This window comes from Podarcis erhardii (assembly GCF_964252035.2).
Source record: "Podarcis erhardii genome assembly, chromosome: 6".
Taxonomy (NCBI): domain Eukaryota; kingdom Metazoa; phylum Chordata; class Lepidosauria; order Squamata; family Lacertidae; genus Podarcis; species Podarcis erhardii.
The window spans coordinates 27868734-27884295 of record NC_138510.1 but is presented as its reverse complement, the minus strand read 5'-3'; the positions used below and the strand labels follow the sequence as shown (position 1 = coordinate 27884295).

Below are 15562 nucleotides of genomic sequence, written 5' to 3'. Positions count from 1 at the left end.
TTCTTCTTCGCTACAAAATAGTTTGGTTTGATTGCTCAGAAAATGTCATTGTGTTAGCTTGAAATCTGGGTAGGCTGCGTGGGACAAATGTGAATTTACTGCCTAGAAAACTCTTCACTTTAAAAGGCCTTCTTAACTGCTAGCCCAAGACTCATACTCCTTTAGGAAATCTTTTATCAGGAGATCCGGTACTCATTGCAGATGTGTGGGCCAGCTAAGGATCCCTTTCACGCTGCAGAAATGACATAATGTTGCTCAAAGATGGATGTTCCTGTTGCTGAGTGGCAGCCAGAACAGGAATGTGCATTCCTTCCTCTGCACCCTTGATTACCCTTGATTACTCCCACCCTAGAAATCCAGTTTCGACATCAACTTCAAGCACTTTTGAAATGCAAAAGTCCAAATCAAAATGATAAGGCAGGTTTACTGTTTAGGGCTTATTTGGGGCTTGAGTGCAATGGAAGACAGGAAGTCTTCAAAAACCCTTGATCAATCTCCATCTTTTCTTCTTCCTTTCCCCATGGTCCCTGGGACTGCTGGGTTCACCCTAAATGGGGAGGGAGGGAAAAGTCAGGTAGGTGTGACAAATCCTGCCCAAATGCCCTTTGTTTTAGGGACCAGCTTTCGCAGAGGGCAGAGGCGGAGTTTTCAGAAGAAGCATTTTCATGGAACCGAAGCTTTTTTGCACTTTCATTCATTTGCACTTGTTTAATTTGTCTTTTGATATTTGCACCTTTGTGTTTTCATGATGGAAATACTATAATTGTATCCAGTGCAGCTATTCTGGAACTTTGTGTCCTGAGTATACAGAAGGTTAATATAAAAAAAAAGCAAGATGTGATATGTTTCGTCAGTGTTTTACAATAACAATAAATGTGAATTATGGAATTATACAAATGATATAGAGTTGATGTTTTTGTTGTTTTCAGGGATTTTATTATGAATCATTTAATAATGGTTATGATGATGTATGTAAAATAAAGTTGAAATGAATATTCAAAGTAAACAAAACCTGGAATTCATTGCGTTTTTAAAGGCGTGTGTGAGAGTGCTTATCATGGGGGAATGGCACATTGAATGGGGGAATACAGTGGTGCCTCGCAAGACTAAATTAATCCGTTCCGTGAGTAGCGGTTTTTCGTCTTGCGAAGCAAGCCCATTGACAGCTTAGCGGATTAACGCTATTAGCGGTTTAGCGGCTTTCAGCGGATCAGCTGATAAGCGGCTTTCAGCGGATCAGCTGATAAGCGGCTTAGGGCTTAGGAAAAGGGGGGAGAGGGAAAAACCCCCGCAGGAACTCGCAAGACATTTTCGTCTTGCGAAGCAAGCCCATGGGGAAATTCGTTTTGCGAAGCGCCTCCAAAACGTAAAACCCTTTCGTCTAGCGGGTTTTCCGTCTTGCGAGGCGTTCGTCTTGTGGGGCACCACTGTATGCCCACCATGAGCCCAAACTGCTGACGACATACACCTGAGTGTAGTAACTCTATTGAGACTTTGTCACATAGTACACTCACTTCCTTCAAGTACAGTGGTGCCCCGCAAGACGAATGCCTCGCTAAACGAAAAACCCGCAAGACGAAAGGGTTTTCCGATTTTTTAGCGGCTTCGCAAGACGAATTTCCCTATGGGCTTGCTTCGCAAAACGAAAGCCCATAGGGAAATCTCCGGGGACAGCGGGGAACCCTCCTCCCACCGCAAGCCCCGGGAAGAGAGGAGAAGCTGCGCGCCTTCCCCTCTGTTCCCGGACCTGTCCTGAAGGCTTGCGGTGGGAGGTCCGGGAACAGAGGAGAAGGCGTGCAGCTTCTCCTCTCTTCCCGGGGCTTGCGGTGGGAGGAGGGTTTTTCCTCCCCACCGCCAACATTCAGAAGGCTGTTCTGAAGGCTGGCGGTGGGAAGAAAAGCCCTTCTCCCGCCTCCAGCCTTCAGAAGAGTTCCCCGCAGGGCTCCCCAAGCTGTGAATGTCTGCCGCGCGCGAGGGGCGCTCTGCTTAAGAGCGCCCCTCGTGCGGGGCAGCAGGCTGCTATCTGCAGCTTGGAGAGCCCTGTGGGGAAGTCCGGCAGGGCTCCCCAAGCTGCAGATGTCTGCCCCGCCCGAGGGGCGCTCTGCTTAAGAGCGCCCCTCGTGCGGGGCAGCAGGCTGCTATCCGCAGCTTGGAGAGTCCTGTGGGGAAGTCCGGCAGGGCTCCCCAAGCTGCAGATGTCTGCCCCGGGCGAGGGGCGCTCTGCTTCAGAGCGTCCCTCGCACCCGGCAGCAGGCTGCTATTCGCAGCCTAGGCAGCCCTGCAGGAACTCTTCTGAAGGCTGGCGGCGGGAGAAGGGCTTTTCTTCCCACCGCCAGCCTTCAGAAGGCTGTTCTGAAGCCTGGCGGTGGGGAGAAAAGTCCTCCCCCCCCCACCAGCCTTCAGAAGAGGTCCGGGGAAAGACTGTCCCCGGACCTGGTCTGAAGGCGGTCTCCCTAGGAACGCATTAATTGATTTTCAATGCATTCCTATGGGAAACCGTGCTTCGCAAGACGAAAAACTCGCAAGACGAAAAAACTTGCGGAACGAATTAATTTCGTCTTGCGAGGCACCACTGTAATACAGGCCAGAACCTCAACAAAATACAAGCGTAATAGCCTGTCCTTAATGATGTCCACCATGCCTTTCTCCATGTTGGGGTCTTCACCAGAGGCATATATCCAGTTTAGCAATAAGTAACCCTCCCATCAGTGCAAGGATTTACCCTCATGCAACAAAACTTTCCCCCCTTTCTTAACCCTAAATCTGTTCTGGGGATTTACCTCTCCAGAGAAGATTTGGGGGAGGGTGTCAGGCACACACGTGGAGAGGGAGAAGGGGGAAAATTCCTGTTGCACAAGTGTAAATCCCTGCACTGGTGGGACCGGTATTTGTTGCTACATTGGCCATAAGCCTTACAATTCAGTCTGATCCCAGTGTGCTGGGCTGGTTGATAACAGGGTCTCCCCAGCTTCTATGGCAACCCAGTAATAATAATAATAATAATAATAATAATAATAATAATAATAATAATAAATAATTTTATTTATATCCCGCCATCCCCAGCCGAAGCTGGGCTCAGGGCGGCTAACAACAATAAAACAAAATAAAAAAAATCCTTCCAGTAGCACCTTAAAGACCAACTAAGTTAGTTCTTGGTATGAGCTTTCGTGTGCATGCACACTTCTTCAGATACACTGAAACAGAAGTCACCAGACCCTTCTATATAGTGAGAAGGTGGGGAGGGGTATAACCCTAAGCTCATACCAAGAACTAACTTAGTTGGTCTTTAAGGTGCTACTGGAAGGAATTTTTTTATTTTGTTTTGACTATGGCAGACCAACACGGCTACCTATCTGTAACTGGAACAATAAAACAATACAGTGGTGCCCCGCAAGACGAACACCTCGCAAGACGGAAAACCCGCTAGACGAAAGGGTTTTCCGTTTTGGAGGCGCTTCGCAAGACGAATTTCCCTATGGGCTTGCTTTGCAAGACGACAGCCCATAGGGAAATCTCCGGGACAGCGGGGAAGCGCAGCTCGTCTTCCCTGCTGTCCTCGGACCTCCTCCGAAGCCTGGCGGCGGGGCGGGGACACCTCCTCCCGCCGCCGGGCTTTGGAAGGATGCCCCGATGCCGGGCGGCGAGGAGGGAACGCCTCCCCCCGCCGCCCGGCATCGGAACGATGTCCCGAAGCCGAGCGGCGAGGCGGGAAAGTCTCCCCCCGCCGCCCGGCATCGGAGCGATGCCCCGATGCCGGGCGGCGAGGCGGGAAAGTCTCCCCCCGCCGCCCGGCATCGGAACGATGCCTCGATGCCGGGCGGCGAGGCGGGAAAGTCTCCCACCGCCGCCCGGCATCGGAACGATGTCCCGAAGCCGGGCGGCGGGGCGGGAAAGTCTCCCCCCGCCGCCCGGCATCGGAATGATGTCCCGAAGCCGGGCAGCGGGGCGGGAACGCCTCCCCCCGCCGCCCGGCTTCGGGGTGGGAAAGGACTGGGTAAAGCAGATACTTCATAACGACGTTGCTCCCGCAACCTGGGACCGGGCTGCCTGACCTTTATCTTCTTCTAAGGCCGGGGGCGGTCCCGGCCCCCAGAAGCCCCGCCTCTCTTGGCCTTAAGGCGAGCACTCCTCCTGGGAGACACCAGTTCCCTTCGCCTCTCTGCCCTAAGCCTCTGCAGATCAGGAGAGGCCGAAGGGTTACTGGGCCCCGGGGGAGGCTCACCTGTAGCCACTGAGTCTTCCAGCACCTCTGGGGCCTGAATGATTTCACCTGGTGCCTGCTCTTGAGTTTCCTCAGCAACTAGGCCTTGCCCCAGTTCAGCCGGCCCTGGAGGCGGGGACTCCTGCGCCGGCTGGGATTCCTCCGGATCACTCTCAGACTCGGAATCCCAGGCCATCACACCATCCCCCCTCCCAGGCCCCCCCCTCACTTGAGGGCCCGGCCCCGGCTTGCTGGGGTACGCTGCATGAAACTCCCGGATGCAGGCAGGTGCGTGGACGTTGACCGCTGGTTCCCAGGAACGGTCCTCTGGCCCATACCCCTTCCAGTCAATGAGATACTGCAGCCTTCCCCTGCGGTATCGGGAGTCCAGAATGCGTTCCACCTCGTACTCAGGCTCTCCCTGCACCAAGACTGGCTGCGGTCGGGGACGGTCCGGGTGGAACTCGTCGGGTGGGGCCACCGGACTCAGAAGGGACCTGTGGAATACCGGGTGAACCTTCAGGTTTGCTGGCAACCAGAGACGGAATGCCACAGGCGAGACCTGGTCCACGATAGGGAACGGGCCGGTGAACCGGGCGTCCAGCTTCCGCGAAGGTCGAGAAGGGTGGAGGTGGCGAGTGGAAAGCCATACCAAGTCACCGACGTGAAGTTCCGGCCCCACCTGGCGGTGGCGGTCGGCCTGGACCTTGTACGCCTCCTTGGCCTGGTGCAGCTGCTCCATCAACAGCTGTTGCTGGGACTGGAGCTCCTGAAGCCACTCTGTCACCGCAGGGACCGTAGATGCCGGCAGCACATCCGGAAACAACCGTGGATGAAGGCCATAACTGGCTTGGAACGGGGTCTGCTGGGTGGACGCATTCACCGCGTTGTTATAAGCGAACTCCGCCAATGCTAGGTGGTCGACCCAGTCGTCCTGCTGGTAGCTGCAGTAACACCGGAGGTACTGTTCCAGTACCGCGTTCGCCCGTTCCGTCTGGCCATCAGTCTGTGGGTGGTAAGCAGATGAGAGACAGACCTCTGTTCCGAGGGCCTGGTGCAAAGCACGCCAAAACCGGGACGTGAACTGAACGCCGCGGTCGGATACTACACGCTCAGGTAGGCCATGCAGGCGGAAGACATGCTGAAGGTACAGCTGCGCGGTTTCCTTAGCTGAGGGTATGGATGGGCAGGGGGCACAGTGCACCATCTTCGTGAAGTGGTCGGAGAAAACTAGAAGGCAGGTGCAGCCACGAGACGGGGGTAACTCCACTACAAAGTCTAGAGAAACTGTGTGCCAAGGACGTGGTGGAACCGGCAACGGCTGAAGGAGGCCGGGGGGTCGCCCGGTAGGCCCCTTGGCCCGCCTGCAGACGTCACAACCAGCGACGTAGCGAGCCACGTCAGCCTTCAAACGGGGCCACCAAAACTCACGGCTTACCAGATGGGTGGTCCGATACCGCCCAAAGTGCCCCGCCGCTGGAGCGTCATGGGTCATCCGGAGAACCTCAGCCCGCAGCGGCCCTGGTGGGATGTACAGGCGCCCGTCGTGCAGCAGAAGACCCTGATGTGAGACCAGCCCTGGATACTGAGGGCATGATCCTTCGGCCAGTTCCCGGAGTCGTTCCTGGGCCCAAGCGTCGACCCGCTGCTGTTCCCGCACCCGAGCCTGCAGTGGCTCGACCTCCTGGGTGGCCAGGAACGCAGCTGGTGGTAGGATCGTGGTGGGTGCTGCTTGCTGAACCGTGTCTGCGTTGTCTTCAGGTTTCCGGGACAGGGCATCCGCCTTCTGGTTTTGGGAGCTAGGGATGTAGCGGATCCGGAACTGGAACCGGGTCTGGAGGTATTCCAGGTTCCGGTGGTCGGTTCTCACCTCCACCGGGTGTCTTGCTCCTTCAAGATGGTGGCGCCAAACCTCAAAGGCCACCTTGATGGCCAGCAGTTCCCGCTCCCACACGGTATAGTTACGCTCCGCTGGAAGGAGCTGGCGGGAATAGAAGGCGCAGGGTAAGAGTGGCGCTTCCGGTCCGTGCTGCTGAGACAAGACGGCACCGAGAGCCGTACTGGAGGCGTCAGTCTCTACCACAAAGGGTCGAGAAGGATCCGGATGTTGCAAGATTGGCGCTCTCTGGAAACAGGCCTTCAACCCTTGAAATGCCTCCTCCGCCTCCTTGTCCCAGGAAAACGGCGTCTTGGGGCGCAGAAGCCGGGTCAACGGGGTGGTGCGGTGAGCATAATCCGCAATGAAGGTCCGGTAATAGTTGGCGAACCCCAGGAAACGCTGTAGGTCCTTGCGGTTCCGAGGTGCCGCCCATTCTCGAACCGCTGCCACCTTCCCAGGATCCATTTGCACCCCACCTGGTGAGAGTCGATGACCCAGGAAGTCCACTGACTGCTGATGGAACTCGCACTTGCTGAACTTTGCATACAGACGATGCTCGCGCAAGCGCTGCAGCACGGTCCGGACATGGCCCTCGTGGCACGCCGGGTCACGGGAGTAAACCAGAATGTCATCCAAGTACACCACCACGTACTTGTCTAGCAAGTCCTGGAACACGTGGTTGATGTACCGCTGGAACACAGCAGGCGCGTTGCACAAACCAAAGGGCATAACCAGGTATTCAAACTGTCCGTACCGGGTCCCGAATGCTGTCTTCCACTCATCCCCGGCGCGGATCCGAATCAAATTGTAGGCTCCCCGGAGGTCTAGCTTGGTGAACACCTGCGCCCCTTGCACCCGCTCCAGTAACTCCGAAATAAGGGGCAAGGGGTACCGGTCCGGGATGGTAATTTTGTTCAGGGCCCGGTAATCATGGCAAAGGCGGAGCTCCCCACATTTCTTTTTAACAAAGAGCACTGGTGCAGCAGTGGGCGAGGTAGAGGGTCTAATGAACCCACGCTCCAGGTTCTTGCGCAAGAAGTCCTGCAAAGCCTCGCGCTCTGGCTCTGTTAACGAGTATAAGTGACTCACCGGTAGAGGCGCTCCGGGCTGGAGGTCTATGCCGCAGTCAAAGGACCGATGCGGCGGCAGCTGGTCTGCCCCCCGTTCCTCGAACACGTCGTGATAGTCCCGGTACTCAGCGGGGAGCGTCGCAGCCGCCTCCTCAGTGGGCGCAGCTGCTAGCATCTCAGTCTCAGCAGGAGAATTGGGGTCTGGGAAGTGTACAGTCCGTTTGACCCAGTCAATCTGCACATTGTGAGCCTCTAGCCAGTCCATCCCAAGCACCAGGGGGAACCGGGGCATGGAAGCAATATCCAGAGTTCGCATCTCACGGTGCTGCTGGAGGCACAGGACCAGGGGCTGGGTCTCTTGAGTGACGGCGCCCGAACGCAGTGGCCGTCCGTCGATAGCCTCCACCTGTACCGGTTCTGGCTTGTTCTGAAGTGGCACCCGATGCTGGGCAGCAAAAGCAGCGTCCATATAAGAGCGGGTTGCCCCTGAATCCACCAGAGCATGGGTAAGAATCCATGGCCCTCCTGGAGGGTATAGATGTACCGGAACCATAAGGTGTTGTAATTCAATTGGTGCGGCCCCATTCTGTGCTGTTTGGGACCCCCGGTAGCTAGGGCCATCAGCTACTGGGGTTGGCGGTTTCCCTGCGGCTGGCGTTTTCTCTGGACAAGACCGAGCGAAGTGTCCACTTCCGCCACAGTAAAGACAGAGATTTCCCTCCCGACGCCGCGCCTTCTCTGCAGGGGAAAGGCGTGGCCGCACTGCCCCGAGCTGCATAGGCTCCTCCGTTAAATCAGTTGTGACCGTGGGGCTGCTGGAAAAAGCTGGTGCCGTGAACTGGAAGTGTCGGCGACCCCGGGCCTGACGACGATCCTCCAACCGATCGTCTATTTGTAGACACCGTTGAATGAGAGTGTCTAGCGTGGTGGGGCGTTCCATTGTGGCCAACTGGTCCAGTACCTCGTCTGAAAGCCCCTCGAGATACTGGTCCCGCAGTGCCGAATCATTCCAGGTCAAGTCCTGTGCCAGCAGCCGAAACTCCGTGGTATATGCGGCCACCGTGGACTTGCCCTGTTTCAAACGCCGAATCGCCCGGTTGGCTTGACTCCCTTTGTGGGGATTGCCGAACGCGGCCTCCAACTGATTGCAAAACCCCGTATAGTCTGCCAGCAAGGGGGAGTCTTGCCTGAGTAGCGGCAACGCCCACTTGGCCGCCTGGTCCTTTAACAAACTAATCAAAAAGTGCACCTTGGTGCGGTCGTCAGGAAAGTTCCGGGCTCGCCCCTGAATATACAGCTTGGCCTGGGCCAGGAACATGGGAAAGCTGGCCGGGGCTCCATCAAATTTCTCAGGCAAAGCCACTGGGTACTTGCCAGGAGCCGGGGCGTCGGCCCCAGGAGCCGGTAGGGCTTCCAAGCGTTGCTGAAGTGCCACAACCGCGTCACTGAGCTGCTGCACGGTGTGAGTCAAGGTCTGGTTCCTCTGGGCCACATCCACCAGTGCAGCCGCCTGGTCAGCCATGGCCTCTGGCTCTTCCCGAACGCACCCCTACGAAGGGGGAGTGCGGGTATGGCGGGAGCAAACTGTGCTGGTCCCAGGGGGGATGAGGTACTATTACCGTAGGCCAAGATCAACAGGGAGCCGGGCGGGGTAGCAGGAACGATGGTAGGGCAGAAGCAGGAAGCCAGGCGAGGAACCGGAACACTGGTAGGGTAGAAGCAGGAGTCCAGGCGGGGAACAGGAACACTGGTAAGGCAGAAGTAGGAGTCCAGGCGGGGAACAGAAACACTGGTAAGGCAGAAGCAGGAGTCCAGGCGGGGAACAGGAACACTGGTAAGGCAGAAGCAGGAAGCCGGGCGAGGAACAGGCACACTGGGAGTGCCGAACAAGGACTGGGTAAAGCAGATACTTCACAACGACGTTGCTCCCGCAACCTGGGACCGGGCTGCCTGACCTTTATCTTCTTCTAAGGCCGGGGGCGGTCCCGGCCCCCAGAAGCCCCGCCTCTCTTGGCCTTAAGGCGAGCACTCCTCCTGGGAGACACCAGTTCCCTTCGCCTCTCTGCCCTAAGCCTCTGCAGATCAGGAGAGGCCGAAGGGTTACTGGGCCCCGGGGGAGGCTCACCTGTAGCCACTGAGTCTTCCAGCACCTCTGGGGCCTGAATGATTTCACCTGGTGCCTGCTCTTGAGTTTCCTCAGCAACTAGGCCTTGCCCCAGTTCAGCCGGCCCTGGAGGCGGGGACTCCTGCGCCGGCTGGGATTCCTCCGGATCACTCTCAGACTCGGAATCCCAGGCCATCACAGAAAGCCTCCCCCCGCCGCCCAGCTTCGGGGCGGGAAAGCCTCCCCCCGCCGCCCGGCTTCGGGGCATCGTCCCGGTGCCGGGCGGCGGGGCAGGAACGCCTCCCCCCGCCGCCCGGCTTCGGGGCGGGAAAGCCTCCCCCCGCCGCCCGGCTTCGGGGCATCGTCCCGGTGCCGGGCGGCGGGGCAGGAACGCCTCCCCCCGCCGCCCGGCTTCGGGGCATCGTCCCAATGCCGGGCGGCGGGGCGAGAAAGCCTCCCCCCGCCGCCCGGCTTCGGGGCATCGTCCCGATGCCGGGCGGCGGGGCGAGAAAGCCTCCCCGCGCCGCCTGGCATCGGAACGATGTCCCGAAGCCGGGCGGCGGGGCCGCGAAGCCTGGGCGCGCTGGCAACTCTCCGCAAGGAGCGCTCCCGCTGCTTGCGGAGAGGTCAGCGAAGCCTGTCCTGGACCTCTTCTGAAGGCGGGGGGGGGGCAAAAGTCTTTGTCCCCCCTGCTTGCCTTCCCAGGGGCTTTTAAATCGCCCGGACAGCGGAGAAGTCCTCCGCTGTCCCGGGCGATTTTAAAATGCCGCCCGCCAGAAGAGGTCGGGGGAAGGCGGTTTCCATAGGAATGCATTAATTGATTTTCAATGCATTCCTATGGAAAACCGTGCATCGCAAGACGAAAAACTCGCAAGACGAAGAGACTTGCGGAACGGATTAATTTCGTCTTGCGAGGCACCACTGTACAAAAGTACAACACAAACAACACTCTAAAATCATTCATTATAAAATTAATTCAAATAAAGCCACTGGCAACCATTGGGCCAGAGCTCCGCGAAGATTGCCGAGGGAGGGAGTCAGGCTGTGCCCTGGCCAAAGGCCTGGTGGAACAGCTCTGTCTTGCAGGCCCTGCGGAAAGATGTCAAGTCCCGCAGGGCCCTAGTCTCTTGTGACAGAGCATTCCACCAGATCGGAGCCACAGCCGAAAAAGCCCTGGCTCTAGTTGAGGCCAGCCTAACCTCTCTGTGGCCTGGGACCTTCAAGATGTTTTTATTTGAAGACCGTAAGTTTCTCTGTGGGACATACCAGGAGAGGCGGTCCCATAGGTACGGGACCTTTCTCAAGGCTATGGGGCTAGGAAAGTAACATGCCCAGTGGTTCTGCTACTTCTACCTTCTTAGGACACACTAGGGTCATAACCAGTGTACCAATCTCTTGAGTGTTGAGGTGGTAAGGGAAGCCTCGGGGGCCCCTCAACCTTCCAGCTGGCAGGGAAAGAAGCGGTAACAGTCATACGTTGGCAGTCCCTCAGTTTCCCTACGGAGTCTCAGGAGACATCTCAATAAACATTCTTTTTAGCTAACTGCAAGTTGAAGCGCTTTCCCATGAGTAAAACTAATGCAAGGGAGAGGCATCCCAGTCTGATATTTCTCCCTTGTGTTTTTTTTATCCTTTATTATTCTTTGTACTGTTTGGTTGGTGGGAATGTTTTCAACATACAGTTACAAACATAAACACCATCGAATCACCATAATTCACACAAGTGGCCTTGTGTGAGCAATGTAACATCTGCAATGGAGGCACTTGGAAGATTGCATGGGTTACACCTAGGGATGGAAATATTGTGAGATGAACTTTAACTGCCAAAGCAGCTGTGGTAATCTTCTCTGTGTCTCCTTTTGTAATGGACCCCCACCCACACACACACAAAATCTTTGAAAATGCTTCTGCGCCTGCTCTTAGAAACATTTGGAGGCCTATGGAAATCCCAAAGTGTCAATATATTCTGTCAGTTTATGATTGCACTATACTTCACCACTCATTTCTATGCTATAGAGTGTGACTACTATGCTTTCCTCTAAGTATAAATAGACGTAAGCAAGAACCAGGAGGCAATTGCTGCTTACTGTTAGTGTAATCCAGGCATAGTCAAATTTGGCCCTCCAGATGTTTTGGGACTACAATTCCCATCATCCTTGACCACTGGTCCTGTTGGCTACGGATGATGAGAGTTGTAGTCCCAAAACATCTGGAGGGCAGAGTTTGCCTATGCCTGGTGTAATCTTTTTACAAGCAGAAATACCCTCTGAAATAGATAGTGGATGCACACAACCTGGATATTTTCTCTGTGCACACCTTGCACTCATCATTTTCTTCTGTAAAAGTACCTAACTTCTTCACATCTCTACCAAGTTAATACGACTCCTTTGTCCCTCTTTCCAGTTCCTTGCACATCCTCCTCCGGTCATCTGTAAAGGTAAAGGGACCCCTGACCATGAGGTCCAGTCGTGGCCAACTCTGGGGTTGCGGCGCTCATCTCACTTTATTGGCTGAGGGAGCCGGCGCCTCCCAACTGTCCCCGGAGCTTGCGGGGCAGGCAGCGGGGAGAAGCGCTCTTCTCCCCGCCGCCCGCCTGCAGATCAGGTCCGGGGACAGCGGGAGGACACGCTGCGCCTCCCAGCTGTCCCCGGAGCTTGCGGGGCAGGCAGTGGGGAGAAGCACTCTTCTCCCCGCCGCCCGCCTCCAAACCACATCGGGAGACAGCTGGATGGTGGCGTTCCGCCTCCCCGCTGTCCCCCGACCTTGTGGGACTGGCACTGCGGCTCTCCTGAAGCCTGGAGAGCGAGAGGGGTCGGTGCGCACCGACCCCTCTCGCTCTCCAGGCTTCAGCGAAAGCCTGCATTCGCCCCATAGGACGCACACGCATTTCCCCTTCATTTTTGGCCAGCATGATTAAGCAGCTTCTGGTGAACCAGAGCAGCACACGGAAACGCTGTTTACCTTCCTGCCGGAGCGGTACCTATTTATCTACTTGCACTTTGACGTGCTTTGGAATTGCTAGGTTGGCAGGAGCAGGGACCGAGCAACGGGAGCTCATCCCGTCACGGGGATTCGAACCCGCTGACCTTCTGATCGGCAAGTCCTAGGCTCTGTGGTTTAACCCACAGCGCCACCCGCGTCCCTCCAGTCATCTGTAGCTAGCTGTTAAAAAAAGAGCATGAAATGCCTGCATCAGTATGCTGAACTCAGTTTACTGACCCACAATTCTAGTCACTAGAGCCAATGTAGTATGACACCTTGGTCTTCAACCAGATTCAGAGCTTTGCTCAAACACAAACTTCTCTTGGGTCCCCCATCATCTCTCTGCCAAATCTACCTCACAGGGGGGTTGCAAGGATAATGGACGTGCCGAGGGATAAATGGACACCACCACAAGCTTCTTGGAAGGAAGTAGGTATACCGATGTAATTATAGTAATTAAGCAGTGGTGATGGTTTGCTCATAAGAGCTGATACCCCTGCTGTTGTCCTAAACACAAAACCATGTTTTCACACACCAGTTGTGTGAGACATAGCCTGCTCTGGCTAGTCTTGAGAAAACCTCCCTTCTCTTTGTTTCTGATATTAAGAACTGTTTATGTGAACTTGTAGCAACTATGAGAAAAAGGGCAGTCTCTGTTTTCACTAAGGCGAGACAACAGAGCGAGATAATAAAAGATTCCACTTGTTAACCCTTGCTTGTATATGTGGCTAGCGACTGATCTGGGTTGCTTAACAATATATGCAAGGACACAAGCCGCCATTTTGGAAGTGCTTGTGCCCATGGCTACAGGCAATGGCCAGGTATGCTGTTTTTTTATTGAGAAAAGTGAGCTGGATTTGATGACTAGATGTGTGTTCTTGTGGTGAATGTTCTCTGCTGTTATTTAACTGGCCTTTCCAGACATTTTTTTTTTTAAAAAACCCTGCCTTTGTTAATTAGTCCAATTATTGCATTGATGGCAATCTGGTGTCAGTCATGTGATGTCCTGCCATACATAAAAAGAGGGGATAAATGTACCTATGAAAAATATTTTTTAAAAAAGAACATCAGGAGATAATGAGCTCTTTACATCCTGAAATAGGAAATGCATAGTGTCCAATTAAACTGAAGAAAGGTCGGTTTAGGAGACAAGGCTGGGGAGGAGGAAGTAAATGGTGCTGATGTTGGCCACTTTTTTAAACACCGCTCTAAAGAAATAAAGTTATAAATTAAAACACAATTTAGGACATACTCCTAGGAAAGTGTGGTGAGGATTGCAGCATTTCTTCTGAGTCAACATACTCAGACTTGTCTGGTAAGACAGGCAGGCTTACAGTTAGCCACTTACAGAAAACAAAAACAATGGCAATTCCTTCTGGACAAGAGGCTTGCCATAATCCACAGCTCAGGCTCCCAAATGATACGGGGACTGGGTTTGTGTGACAGGCTTATAATATTTTTTTGGTAGACCAATCCTTCCTTCTTTTAAGCATCAAGGAAATTAGGCAATGGAGGATTGAGATTCCGAGACGCTTAGGCTGCAATTCTAAATACCCTTGCTACAAAGGGATTTACGTGAAGACAGTGGGGCTTACTTCCAAGTAAATAGGCACAGTTTAATGGCATTGGAAAGGCAGGACTGGCTAAATGGGATGAATGAGACACTGAGCAAGCTTCTAAGGATATTTCCGGGTGGGCGTTCATTGTGGAATAATTATTTTTTGCTAAATCCACATGATGTCATAGATCAGATAAATCAACAAGCAGTTTGATCAAATTGCTTGTTGATTTATCTGATCTATAACTGTCAGTATTTTGCAGGAAAGATTCAAGCATATACCAGTGGATGGAAGTGCTCTATGGCAGTTTTTAAAAAGAAATTAACTTCTTGTTGTTAGGAAAGTTACAAGGAAGTGCTCTGAAAAAAGCGTGGCATATCAGGAGGAATGTTCATTGTTGTATAACCTCTCTGCAAACACATTAAAATGAATGGTCAAATAAAGATCAGAAATAATATAACCTCTGGGTCAGCTTTGTGTAAGCAGATCAGGATGAATGCTCAATGAGGAGGCTGTCTGGGGGAGGCCAGATAACCAAACACACATATGGGAAGGTTGAAGTCAAAGAGCATTAATAGCAGCTAAACTGTGAGGATTGTGGTAGCCCAGTTTCTGCAGAATACCCGTTATATGATGCTCACAGAGGATGTACATTTAGCAAGAGTGGTACTCGTACATTACGTTCAACAAATGCACAGTCTGTATACTTGTACACACAATAGTTCAGCTGCACACTCATACAGTTATTCGTGCTCGATGTTCAACAAGTGCACAGTCAGTAAATACAATAGCTGAGCTGCACAAATCAACAAGTGCTCATTCCTTCACCAAAACGCTTGTACATGGCGCAGAAATGGCTTGTCCCTGTGTTCAGTGTAATGTGAAAAACAAGCCTGAGGAAATGGAAGCAACAGGAGGTGACCAAAAAGAGAGCTGTACGGTGCATGGAACACAAAGAGGAGCCACACTACATAAAAATCTGGTTGGGTTATGCTGCGTGGCTGATGGTGGAACTCCTGAGATCATAGACATGGCTGGCACAGTCAAAGGTATTCAGGGTGAAGTAGCACTCACAGTTCCCAAACTGTCACTGCTGCCGGCATTTAAAAAGCAACTGCAAGCTTTAATTACCTCCGTTTGGCCCCAGCATGTGACTTGCTTCCAGACAACGGTGCACTTTGTTTAAGCAGTTTTCATTTTCATCTGAGGGGCTGAGCTGGCCTCTAATCTTCTGGTGAGGAAAGCTGCTCTCCTCCACCAACACCACCAGCAGCATTTCCACCCCTCCAAGCCAATAGCAGGGTAATAATTTACTTCCTGGCATAAGCCACTCCTCGAAAATATACTTGTGACCTTCATGCTAATTCATAAAAATGAAAACAACAGTCAGAGCCGGGGAGAGGGAGTCTTGCAAGCAGGACTACTGTAGTTACGGGTTGGCATTCTTCAGCTTCCTGAGAGGCCTTGAGACCCCTGCCTTCTCGAATTCCATCCCCGAATAAGCAAACTTTGGATCTGCACACTTACTCAGGTATTTCTGAAGACTCACCAAGGAAGTGCTTCGGGAATAAACTGATCCTAAAACCATGCAGAATATAGGTGGATGGATCTGCTTGGGCAGTGGGACAGTTAGGTAATTTTAAACTCCAGCTGTCATGGTCTTCTGGGGTGCTTGTCACCTGTATGTGATTTCATTTGCAATGGTAAGACAGCTCTGCTGTGTTTGGGGCTCTGCTGCTCATTCTGTTGAACTGAAGCCCTGAACTT

General features: G+C 53.6%; 1 protein-coding gene and 1 long non-coding RNA gene across 7 annotated transcripts in view; one reads left to right on the top strand and one right to left on the bottom strand.

Annotated features, from left to right (window-relative positions):
* Window positions 1–382: 382 nt before the first annotated feature.
* Window positions 383–15096, bottom strand: LOC309345193. Its single transcript, XR_014158079.1, has 2 exons — window positions 14927–15096; window positions 383–547 (listed from the first exon to the last, which is right to left on the bottom strand). It is a non-coding gene; the product is annotated as an uncharacterized lncRNA (long non-coding RNA).
* An 84-nt stretch (window positions 15097–15180) lies between these two features.
* The window catches only part of SGK2 (serum/glucocorticoid regulated kinase 2), a 40298-nt gene continuing 39916 nt past the window's right edge, over window positions 15181–15562 (top strand). For 3 of the 6 annotated variants that reach the window (XM_081867950.1, XM_081867956.1, XM_081867954.1), the window contains exon 1: window positions 15187–15326. The gene's annotated coding sequence lies outside the window, so the exon portion shown is untranslated. Of the gene's footprint in view, window positions 15327–15562 lie in introns of all 6 variants that reach the window. The other 3 variants (XM_081867948.1, XM_081867949.1, XM_081867952.1) reach the window with 3 other exon arrangements.